General features: G+C 36.4%; 1 protein-coding gene across 2 annotated transcripts in view; it reads left to right on the top strand.

Annotated features, from left to right (window-relative positions):
- The window catches only part of LOC121295302 (follistatin-related protein 5-like), a 211,284-nt gene that overhangs the window by 49,323 nt on the left and 148,721 nt on the right, over nt 1-13,240 (top strand). The gene's annotated exons all lie outside the window — the stretch shown is intronic.

Here is a 13,240-nt window from a genome sequence, read left to right as displayed (position 1 = left end):
TGGAATAGGCTTAAAGGCAGACAAATAACTTAAAAATAAAACATGCTTTCCTATGTCCTAAACTTTCCCATCTGCAACCATTTTTTGGACTCTTGGTGCAAGCTTATTCTACAGCGGCTCATTGAGGCCATTGAAAAAAACAAAAAAAAACAATGTCAAGATCAAGTGAGAAATTATCCAAGGATCTCTAGATCTCTAGGATCTCTGAAGTCTATTTCAGTTTTTTTTTTTTTTTTTTCCTGCCATAATTTGATTTATCTTGTGATCCTGACAAAACAACTTGTGTACAGTTTAAATCCTGAGATAAATGATCTCAGGAAATGGATGTAATGACTTTCATTTTCTTGATGGCTTCAGTGAGCTGCCGTACAATTCTATAGAAAACTACTATGAAATAAAGGCCCTGTCCACACTACACAACTGATCTCGAGAACTGTGTAGATCTTCTATTGACCAGTGTTTTCTTGACCGTCAAAATGCATTCATTTTTAAGACAGAAAGACCTGATTTTTTTTTTCTTTTATTCAACTTTTTAAATTATTATTATTATTTAAAACTGTAATACAAAACATCATCTGGAAAATGATTACTTATGTCAATACTTTGAAACCTGAACAGTAAAATATGTTGCACTTACAGCTTGAAAATGCGCTCACTTATATACATTACATTGACACCTTAACATACACAAAAAAAACATAAGTGAGTCTGCCTCCTAAATATATTGCTCCTTGTTCCTATTTTGCTTCGAGGTTTTTCATTCTCATTCATTTTTTCCCTGAAAAAAATAAAAATAAAAAATACAACACATGCATTAGTATTATCCTAACATTTAAAAATAAAAAAGATTATAGAAGGTTAATGACCAGTGCAGTTGAACTACAAAGATACAAACTGTATGTATGTATTTAGAATTGCCTCACAAACCCAGTAAATGTAGTTATCCCTGATTTAAAGCCATTATCTAGTCTAGTACTGTTTACATTACTTTTAGGTGAGAGCTCAGCAATTTTATTGTAGCAAAATGCTTTAGGCCTACTTATTAAGAGACCATGGGCCATATTTTCAAAGTGCAAAATGAAAACTAGGTCTCAAAGTGATTTCTAAAACCTGATTCCACAGATGGATATGTGACACATGTATTTAATCCTTTTGAAAGACATATATTCCATATATCACATTTATATAGTATTCTTTGATGTAAATACACAATCTTTTTCTTTAATTTAACGATTTTATGAAAAAGAAGCACAACGGATAAGACACCAATGTAACAGTAAAAGGTAAAACAAATGAATGCCATATCTAATGAACCAACAATAATAATAATATAATAATAATAATCTTTATTTTTTTATAGCGCAATTCATTCAGCACATCTCAAAGCGCTTTACAGTTTAAAACAATACACAGTGATATTAAAAATGGACACAACGCAGGTTACACATTAAAACAAGGACACACAAAGTTTAGCCCAGAAACAGAGGACACACAGCACCAGTACTGTACAACAATTAAACAGTCAGCCCTACACAGACTCAAATGCCGTTCTAAAAAAAAATTGTTTTTATTTGCTTTTTAAAAATATCAGCAGTATTCAAATCTTTTATTTTCTGTGGGAGAACATTCCAGAGCTTGGGTGCATAGTAACTGAAGACCCTCTCACCCATAGACTGAGGCCTAGATTTTGGCACTGTTAAGAGCCCAGCATCTGCAGATCTCAGGTTTCGCACAGGAGAATAGACAGTTAACAAATCAAAGATATAGCTTGGAGCCAAACCATTCAAGACCTTATATGTTAACAGTAGTAATTTAAACTCAATTCCTAACTTAACAGGAAGCCAATGCAGAGATGCCAGGACAGGTGTAATACGTACAAAAGATTTAGACCTTGTTAGGACTCTAGCAGCCAAGTTCTGAACATATTGTAGCCTATTAATAACACGTTTAGAGGCTCCAGCAAACAATGCATTACAGTAGTCGGGTCGGGAGAAGATGAAGGCATGCACGAGTCTCTCTGCATCAGGTAGAGAGAGAACAGGTCTTATGCAGATGAAAGAAAGACACCTTTGTAACATTTCGAGCATGAGCTTCGAAAGTTAGGCGAGGATCAAAAATAACACAGAGATTTCTCATTTTGGAACTCGCTCTAATTTCAAGCTCATCAATAGCCAAGCTGAAGTTCCCCACATTACTTAATGAGAACCCAGCAGCATAACCTCTGTCTCATTGCAATTTAACTGCAGAAAATTTTCTTGCTTCCATAATTTGATTTCCTTCAAACAGCGTGAGAGTACAGAAACAGCTATTGAGGTATTAAGTTTAGTTTGAAGATAAATCTTCAACTAACTCCAAGGCTCCTGATTATCTGGCCAAGTAGCAGCATACAGATATTAAATAACAGAAGCCCTAGAACAGAGCCCTGTGGGACACCTGTGGAAACCGAACTGAAAAAGGATGAGTATGCCCCCATCAAGACAGATTGCTTCCTGTCTAACAGATAAGATTTTAACCAGTACAGTGCAGTACCAGAGATACCAATAGAGGTCTTTAGGCGCCTAATAAGAATATCATGGTTGACTGTGTCAAATGCGACACTAAGGTCAAGGAGAACCAAGACAGATAAGGCTCCAGAATCTGCAGCAATGAACAGATCATTTACCACCTTTACAAGAGCTGTTTCTGTACTGTGCAGTGATCTAAATCCAGACTGAAGGGGGTCATACAGATTATGTTGCAATAGGTGATTAGATAACACTATGTAACACAATTTTTGTTCCTGGGTAGTAAGTGTTATTTCCTAATTGCTTATGCCTCAAAAGTATAGAAAATGGCTATTATTCCCCACAAACTTTGCTTTTGTGACCAGGACAGTGATATTTCAAAATATCACTATTTCCAATGGGAAAATGGGCAAATGTGTGTCTTTTTGTTTACACAAAGTTAGAAAAAAACAACATATGAATCCAAATTAACATGTATTTATACTAAAGTAATACAAAAATGACCACAAAAGATTTAGAAGTGAGTAGTTTTTTGAGATTTACGATTATACTTTCAAAATACGCTCAGTTGTAAACACAGATGTCTTACCTTACCATCTTGCAAGGCAAAAAGAGAAATGGCTTCCATGGCCTGACTATTCTGATCCCTCAATAGGCGGGACCAAGGACGTCACCCCAGGAAGGGGCCTATCGGCAGCTCTGAAATAAAGAGCTCAGTAAATACTGAGCTCTGAATTGAAAGGGAACTGATTCTATTCAATTAAACTGGATTCTCAGAAAAGATTAACAATATCTGATTTTTTTTTTTTTTGGTGGAACTCACTATTCCAAGGTAGTTATTTGTTGCAACTTTTGAAGGCAGTCATGATTGCTAAGTATTTGCTACAGAGATAATTGGAATTCTCATTGTATTTCTGTCAAAGGTAGATTAGAGGATGTGCAATCTGAGTAAGGTGAATAAATGGTTTCTGTCATTACATTTTGATAATCAACTTCCTGTAAGATTGCTAAAGCTTGCTAAAGCTTGTATTTAAATGCAAATTTGCTTGTTAAAATTGGGCGACCCATGTTAGCCTTGCACTGTATAAGATTTGCCATAATTTCTGTATCAGTAGATGAGCTGTAGGAGCACTCAGCGACCTATTGAGTCCTGCAAATTAAATTTTATCATCCTTTGTTATCTGGGCTAGTAACAGGAGGTATCCATACCGGATTTGTGCTACAGCTTCACAGTGGCGAGAAAGACATTATTTGCATGGAATACCCGGTTACTTATCAAACTGACTGCAATTTACATCTTGGTAACGTGGAGAACTACTGGGCCAGTGTTAAGAAACAATTTAAAACAATGCAGGGCACAGCAGAAGACATGATACCATCCTACCTGGATACATTTAAAAGGTATGGCAGGAATTGTCGAGATGAATCTATAAATTTTCAGCATCAGATCACACAGCTGTGAAGGGGGTGGATCCAGTGGCAGCAGGCAGGCAGACCAAAGAAGCGGGAGCAACGGCAACAAAACATCTTTTAACCCCAAAGTCTCTTAAGAGGTTCCCAAATCTTTTGTGAAAAGCTGAAAGTTTAAGAGATATCTTTTAAACTATTTATTTCCAAAATGGGATAGGGAAACTCCATAGTTCAGGGAGAAGGAACAGTGATCAGAAAGGAGAGTTTTGAATTTATTTGAATACTTACTTTTTTTCACTACTTTAATTAATCATTGGTGTCCGATTCAGATTCATTCAGTATCTCATGTACACTTCAGTTTCCCACAAGTTCAACATTTACATAAATCTCGTCGGTCATGTTTATTGCGATACATTACAATATGTCTGCAGTTTTTGTTTTTAAATTCTAGTGTATGGATATCTGCCAGTGATTTGCCCGTTTTTGAAAAAAAAAAAAGTGCCGACCCATGGTGATATGCTATAATATCAACACCCCCATGTGACCTGTTTTGACCAATCAGGATAGAGTATTTAAAATACCCATTGTATAAATTGATATAAATATCACCAGAAACGATGATATCCAAGGCTTTAAATGAATCAGTATTAATACTTCTTATTAGCACAAGCAAATAGTTGCTTCCTGTGCTGACCATTGGACAGAAATTGACAGATGGAGCAAGGAGTGAAGACATATACTATAGCTTTGAGTTTCAACTGTGAAGAGAAGACTTCGAGCTGCAGGTTTGACAGGTCAAGTGGCAGTCAGAAAGCCATTGCTAAGATGGCAAAATAAGAAAAAGAGGCTTGCCTGGGCCATGTAGCACCGCCAGTTGACTACTGAAGACTGGAAGAGGGTCTTATGGACCGATGAATCAAAATTTGAAATCTTCGGTTCATCACGCAGGGTTTTTGTACGCCGTCGAGTAGGCAAAAGGATGGTTCCTCGGTGTGTGACACCAACTGTCAAACATGGAGGAGGAAGTGTGATGGTCTGGGGCTCTTTTGCTGGATCCAGAGTCGACAACTTGCACAGAGTGAGTGACACCCTGAACCAAAACGGCTACCACAGCATTTTGCAGCGCCATGCAATACCCTCTGGTATACGCCTAGTTGGTCAGGGGTTCATCCTACAGCAAGATAATGACCCAGAACATACCTCCAGGCTATGTCAGAACTACCTTAGAAGAAAAGAACAAGATGGTAGGCTTCAAATCATGAAATGGCCAGCGCAGTCTCCAGACTTAAACCCCATCGAGCTGGTTTGGGATGAACTGGTCAGAAGGGTGAAAGCAAAGCAACCCATTTGTGGGAACTTCTGCAACAGTGTTGGGAAGAACTTTCAGAACAATATTTGATTTCCATTGTAGAAAGAATGCCACGAGTGTGTTCCGCTGTTACAACTGCAAAAGGTGGCTACTTTGATGAGTCAAAAATTTAGATTAAATTTTGTTAAACAAAACGATTCCACGATTTCTTTTTTGTCTCCAATTGTTTATTTGTTCTATGCTTTAATTTCAAAGTACATTGAGACATTAAACTGCATAAATTTCACTAAAAACTGGAAAAATTGAGGTGTTCTAAAACTTTTGACCGATATTACAGTTCACATCATTATTTATTAAATCTTGTTTCTCTCATTACTTGTTAAAAAGTGTAACTTTACTTCTATACAACTTGCAGATGTTGTCAAATGGAATGACAAACTTTGTGGTGTGAAAACTAGGGTGTCTGCATTGCAAGCTGCATTGGAATCATGTCTTAGGTTTGATTCCCACAAAGGGTTCATATTGCAAACTTAAAAAAAAAAAAAAAAAAAAAAAAAAAGTATTTTATTCATGTGTAGCAAACACATTTTTAATATGAAAAAAATGTTTCAATGAATGACACTTTCATTGAACATACATACTTTTGCACACATAACTAACGTGTTTTAACATCTACTGTCATATAATGGAAATCATGAAGATCTGGCTACATCCAGTGACTTCTGTGAATAGTGCAGCTGGCAACAAGGGAAAGAGGTTTCCTTGACATAAGGACATTTAACTAAAAATAAACTTGTAAATACTGTAAATGTGTGAGTTCTGTTACTTATATTTATGTTAATGCCAAGGAACGCAACTCCTTGGATAAGTCAACACTAAATGGAATCCCTGTGGGGTGATGAGTTAACCAAGGTTGACTATATATATATATATATATATATATATATATATATATATATATATATATATAGATATAGATATAGATATATGAAACAAAAACACATTGGAAATGTGAAAGATATGAAAAACACAGGTTTCAAGAACCCATTGGGGCAACCGCAATACACTGAGAGTAAAGACAGCACCCTATCTCCAGAGAATGCATTTAGTAAATTGAAGAATTGGACTAATGCTCAGAGAAGGAAATGAGTTATATGGTGACATTTCATATACTTTTGACATAAAATATCAAGCAATTTCATTTTTTATTTTCTTGATTAAATGAACATCTATAATTTAAACAATCATTTTAGTGTAAAGGAACATTTCAGTGATTTTTCGAAAGACAAAGCTTAGCTTTTTTTTTTTTGGTTTTGTTTTCAATTGTCTGTGCCATTTATTGAAATGTTCAACAGAGCCCGTGGTTGCCTTCACAACTACCTCACATTTTTCTTGTGTCCTTTCTTTTGTTTTCATTTTCATAGCAGACCCTGCACCTTTTTCTCTGCTTCCCTTGTGTTGGAGAGATAGTCACAAATGCTTGTACAGGGCTACTTTGCGCAGGCATTGTGATGGATCTGGCTGCCGCAGACACCTGCTTTATTGCCTTGTATCCAGTACTGTGTTTTGATAGTATTTCATCATGTCACTGCCATTTCAAACCAAACAGCTTCCCATTTGCAGCTGGCTTACCTGTATAGTAGCTGTATGCTCTTTTGTTTGTACAGTCACAAAGGTAAGTGATTAGCTGTTCTGGAAAAAAAAATGCTAGACTGAAAAACTGCTCATATTATAGAATGGGAAACTTGACGTATGCACATACGTTATGGTACTGTAAGAGGGTTTTCATTTGACATGCGTGTGTACGTCATGGTGTTGAAGTGGTTAAGAGGTTGGCTTGTTGTGGTTAAAAAACAAGACATGCTGAACTATGTTAATTTTTAGTCTGTTACTTTTTTTGCGAATTAGCTCCCCAGATTTGGAAAAAATGCATCCACAAGGAACTGGTATTGCTTGTATGCTTAAGTATTTGTGGGCCAACTTAAAAGATGCACGTATTTGACAGAGTTAGCAGATTAGTAATTAATCGGATTTGCAGAACGGTCAAGATAAGTATCACTTATGTACCTCTGCACTTCAACAGTGGCATCAGAAGTAACTTTGTGCACTTTCTGTGTTTGTTTGACTTTGGGGTGACTTTGGCATTATTTCTGTTGATGTGTCTTGTTTAGCAGTTGCAGGGGATGTACTAATTTGTGAAGCACACTCTGCTGTCAGAGAGATGTCTTACAGCTTCTTGTGCATTTGTGGAATTTCCAAATTCAAGGATTTTGAAATGTGGATCAAGAAGAGTACATACAGAAAGCATTCTTATTGTTTCCACATTAGCACACCTCCTCTGTATGTTTGCATGTAGCTCTGATGTCAAAACTTCTGCTGTAGTGTAGGTAACAAGCGTACGTTTCTGTAATAACTCACATTGGAGCATTCTGGTCAGTGGAATTGTTTTGGATGCTGAAACACTTTTTTTTTCTGGTGACAGCTCTGAAGTTGCTGTGTACTGATTAATAATGTCGAATTCCTCTGAGGTCGGGGAACAATGTCTGACTTTAAAGTGACAAGAGCTGCAGCAATGCATTCTTTTTAATCCACAAGCCATTGAAACATTTCATAACTGCTGTTTCATCTAGTACCTACCTCCTGCACCAGCTTTTGCTGTGGTTTGTTAAGTTGCACTTGGACTTCTACTAGCTTTTCTTTGGTGTTTGTACTTGATCTGAAGAATCCAACAATTTTCCTTGCCTTCACTTGGATAAGCGCCAGGTCTGGTGTATTCTGCAAGGCATTCTTCACAATCAAGTTTAAAGTGCGTGCAAAACAAGGTAAATGGTGGATGTTCATTTGCTGAACTGCTGCTACTATGTTCGCTGCATTATCAGTGATAGAGGCAGTAACCTTTTCACGGATTTTTCAAGTGTCCATTACATTCTGTAGTGGCTCTGTTATGTGGTTGGAAATATGCGTTGTTTTAAAATGGGAGATGTCAACTAAAAAACTGATGAGTTGGAACTGGTCAGTAATGAGGTGACATGTCACTGCAATATATGATTCAGTGTTGATGGATGTCCACATATCCATCGTCAGACAAACATGGTCAGCTCTCTGCACCTCTGCCATTACTCTCTGTTTATGGATTACATACTGACAAGTAACAGTGTTCTTCAGAGTATAACTGCTGGGGAGTGTATATTGGGAATCCATGAGTCTTACAAAGCTTCTGAAGCCTTCATCCACAACAACTGTAATAGGGTGACAGTCCCTTGTCATTATATCCAGTTTTCTTTTTCTCATTGTCCTTGCTGAATAAACAAAATAAAATAGTTGAATTGTATGTTTAGGTTATACTATTTAAAGTAAATGCTCTAACAATGTATTTGTCTCTGTATTTGTATCAGGAATATTGAACATAAAGTGCTTTCATCAGCTCTGTCTCAGCAGCTGCACCCTCAGCACCCCCAATTCCCTATCTATACTGGCTTGTACTGTCTAATTTGACGACTTAAATCGCATAAGTTAACAAATGTACATTATACAGAATTAACTCTGTAAACAGAAACAATAATAAACAACTTATAGCTTCACACAGAAATCAGTCATTCATGGGGTTTCCATGCGGGTCAATTTGCACGTGAAATGGCGATGCGCATGCACATTTGGGAGAATTACTTGCGTAAATCAGGTTTGTGGCTGAAAAAAACAGTCAAAGAGAGGGATAGGGTAAATTTCATTTACTCATGTAAATGACGAAACACACAGGAAAATCCACACCCAGTTTCTCATGGAAACCCACATTACACATATAAATGTTAATGAGCGTGTTTATCCTTAACTATATATAGGGAGAAGGTCAGTTACTGTGGATTCCAGGACAGAAGAAAGTAATGGCTGAAGGGCGTGTAGTTCACCTTAATGACAATGTGGGTGGCTTTTTTTTATTATTGGTTTTTGCTGTGTCTGACCTGTCATGTTGTATATCTCTTGCGGGTTTACAGTTCTGTATAAAACAGGAACTGCGTTATGCTCTTGTTATAGTATTAAAGTAGCTGTTCGAGAATACCCTTGCTGTAAAAACTATGTTAAAGTTAAATACGAAGAGCAAGTGAGCTGCTTAAATGTAACTGAATTGATACGTCCTTTTTTTGATCTCAGCTATGTCAAAAGACAACAAGTGTTTGCACTCCACATTTATTAATATAGTGGATTATATAAGCCAGCTCGATCGCCCAAAACAGCACAACAAACATCCAACAAGTTGTTGATGCTATCTCAGAACTGACCAAATAAAATTGCAAATGAACGTATTGACTGTGTTTTATTTGTTTACATCATTAATATTTAACACAACAGTAAATCCAACACAACTTAAAAGAAAGGAGAGAATCTCTGACAGCATGAGCCTCCTCTGATCACTGCTGTCCAGTTGAAACTGACGGCTGAGGTAGCCTTCACAGTTGCCAAGTCCGCTTAATAAGCATAATTGGGCTTGAGTCGCTGGTTGTAATTTGCAGACACCCACTCTAACATGGATTGCACTTGTTTTGGGCTTGTTGTGAAAGGCAGTGCCACTTTTTGTTCTTGTGAGACTGTAGCGTTCTGTCTCACAGGCAGCCATTTATTTTGAGGATGCAACATCGATAATGGATAATTGCAAAGCATATGACATGGTTTATTTAGATTTGCAGAAAGCCTTTGAAAAAGTCCCGCATAAAAGATTAATTCTCAAACTGAATGCAGTAGGGATTCAAGGAAACACATATACATGGATTAGGGAGTGGTTAACATGTAGAAAACAGAAAGTACTGATTAGAGGTGAAACCTCAGAATGGAGTGAGATAACCAGTGGAGTACCACATGGATCAGTATTAGGTCCTTTGCTATTCCTAATCTACATTAATGAATTAGATTCTGGTATAGTAAGCAAACTTGTTAAATTCGCAGACGACACAAAAATAGGAGGAGTGGCAAACACTGTTGCAGCAGCAAAGGTCATTCAAAATGATCTAGACAAGATTCAGAACTGGGCAGATCCATGGCAAATGGCATTTAATAGAGAAAAGTGTAAGGTATTGCACACATGAAATAAAAATGTACATTATAAATATCATATGAGAGATACTAAAATTGAAGAAGGAATCTATGAAAAAGACCTAGGAGTTTTTGTTGACTCAGAAATGTCTTCATCTAGACAAAGTGGGGAAGCTATAAAAAAGGCAAACAAGATGCTTGGATAGATTGTGAAAAGTGTTTAATTTAAATCAAGGGAAGCAATGTTAAAACTGTACAATGCATTACTAAGACCTAACCTTGAATATTGTGTTCAGTTCTGGTCACCCCGCTACAAAAAGGATATTGCAGCTCTAGAAAGAGTGCAAAGAAGAGCAACCAGAATTATGCTGGGTTTAAAAGGCATGTCATATGCAGACAGGCTAAAAGAATTGAATCTATTCAGTCTTGAACAAAAGACTACGTGGAGACCTAATTCAAGCATTCAAAATTCTAAAAGATATTGACAAGGTCGACCCAAGGGACTTTTTCGATCTGAAAAAAGAAACAAGGACCAGGGGTCACAAATGGAGATTAGACAAAGGGGCATTCAGAACAGAAAATAGGAGGCAATTTTTTTACACAGAGAATCGTGAGGGTCTGGAATCAACTCCCCAGTAATGTTATAGAAGCTCACACCCTGGGATCCTTCAAGAAGCTGCTTGATGAGATTCTGGGATCAATAAGCTACTAACAACCAAACGAGCAAGATGGGCCAAATGGCCTCCTCTCGTTTGTAAACTTTCTTATGTTCTTACCCGTATTTGCCCAAGCGTCATGTTGAATGCTTCCTCAGCAGCTGTCAGTCGTCCGGACGAGTAGGATTTTTAAGCCAGGGTAGTATACGCAGCATCACGTGATCCCCTATATGTTGTATTACCTGAATGAAAGGGATATATATATATATATATATATACACACACACACATATATATATATATATATATATATATATATATATAATATATATATATATATATATATATATATATTATATATATATATGGTGTTATGGACCGATGCCGAAATCGGGCAGTTGATGAAATATCAACCCTCACCTTTCCCATTCATTTGCATGACGTTGAGTGAAAAGCCCGATTTACTCAAGTAAAATAAATTGAGAGAACTGAAACCCAAAAAAGCATTTTTCATGAGACATTTTTCTTGTGTAAATGTCTCAAGTTAAAAAAAAAAACTTGCATGGATACCCCATGATTGTCGACTGTTTCACATGCAAAAACACATACTTTGAAAGTTCTGCCAACAAGCTGTTATCTGGAATAACCTGAGCTTTAAAGCCAATTGAACGAGAACTCATTTTTCGCTTCTGACTCATTGTGCAGTGCACTGATACTGTAGCCAGCTGCACTTGGTAGTTGCGAAGGAATAAATGAACTATCCGTTTCCGGTGTTACTGAGCTCAGTCATGTGAAATGACAGTGTTGAGTTCTTCACTAATCTTTTTAATACTTTTTATCCCTTTGGTACTGTTGTAGTGTTGTAAAGTACACTGTGAGATTTTGGTACAGGTGCACTCAATTGTGATGTGATGTGTTTTCCTTTTGTGAAAAAGTAGAGAAACATTTACAATGAATTATGCATTACTTTTTTGCAAACGATTATACGTTTTTTGCAAACTTAAACTGGAAACAGAATCAATTTCTCTAAAAAGAAAAAACAATTCACGACGAACACGACAAAATGAGAAGTCCACCGCAAAGTTGCATAAGTAAAAACATTGTACAATACCAAATGTATTGCATATGATAAACATTTGCATACTATTTTCTTAATGGTGGAAAAATATGATCAATTCAATTAAAAAAGATGAAAAAGACCGCAAACAGCATAACATAATAGATTTGAATGGGCACGTCTGTGCTTTCTAAGTGCAAGTTGTTTACAAATTATTTAGGCATGCATGAGCAAGTGAAATGCGCTGCTTACCACTTTTTACTCGCTTACCTGAAAATAGCACTACACCGTTAATAAGTATCGAGTTACGAGTAAAGCGTGGTGTAAGATAAAAAAAATAAGAGGCAGGATGCATATTTTATATGGAGAAAATTCAGGACCAAGACTGCCTGTCGAATTAAGCAAAGGTGTCGAGTTATTCACCAATAGAGTTAACTGAGGTTGACTATATATATATATATATATATATATATATATATATATATATATATATATATATATATATATATATATATATATATACACACACTGCTGTGCAAAAGTCTTAGACATGTTAGACATGCATTAACAGTCCAAAGCACCTTTGATCATTGTTCCATAGTCCAATTTCTGTGCTTTTGTGCATATTTTAGTCTTGTTCCCCTTTCTTAACAGAGGTATTTTTTACTGTAACACATCCTTGAAGTCCTGATTTCAAGAGTGACCTTCGTACTGTTGATTTGATGGACAACAACACCTGTGCCTTCTACCAGTTCTGTTATCAAATCAATGCTTGTCGTCTTTCTATTCCTTCAGGATATTATGTTCAAGTATTGTTTATCCTTGTTAGACAGCTTTTTGGGTCATCCAGTCCTGGGTTTTTCTATTACAGATGATGTTTCTTTGTACTTATTGATTATGTTTTGGATACCACACCTTGAAAATCGAGTGATGTGAGCTATTTCACTCAATGTTTTTCCTTCCTTATGCAAGTCAAGGTTGTTATAACAATAGAAAACACTAGTGGAGGCTTGTAGTAAATTGTTGATGCTCATAATGCACCAGAGTAGAAAACTGCAACATGTCTACGACTTTTATATATAATGTTTTTTTTTTCTTTTGTTTTTTTTCTTTTACTAAAGTTCTCATTACAGTTCATCTGTCTTACTGTCTGGTTACTGATTAGATCCAAGTTCACATTCAGCAATATAAAGTAACCAGTTAAATCTAATGTGAAAGAGATATAACCATTACTTCGCCATCACTTGTATATTATGTCATGTGTGGGTGTGGGATACAT

Source organism: Polyodon spathula, chromosome 2 (assembly GCF_017654505.1).
Source record: "Polyodon spathula isolate WHYD16114869_AA chromosome 2, ASM1765450v1, whole genome shotgun sequence".
Classification (NCBI taxonomy): domain Eukaryota; kingdom Metazoa; phylum Chordata; class Actinopteri; order Acipenseriformes; family Polyodontidae; genus Polyodon; species Polyodon spathula.
Note: the sequence above shows the minus strand (reverse complement) of the source record. Positions and strands in the feature narration are given on the sequence as shown.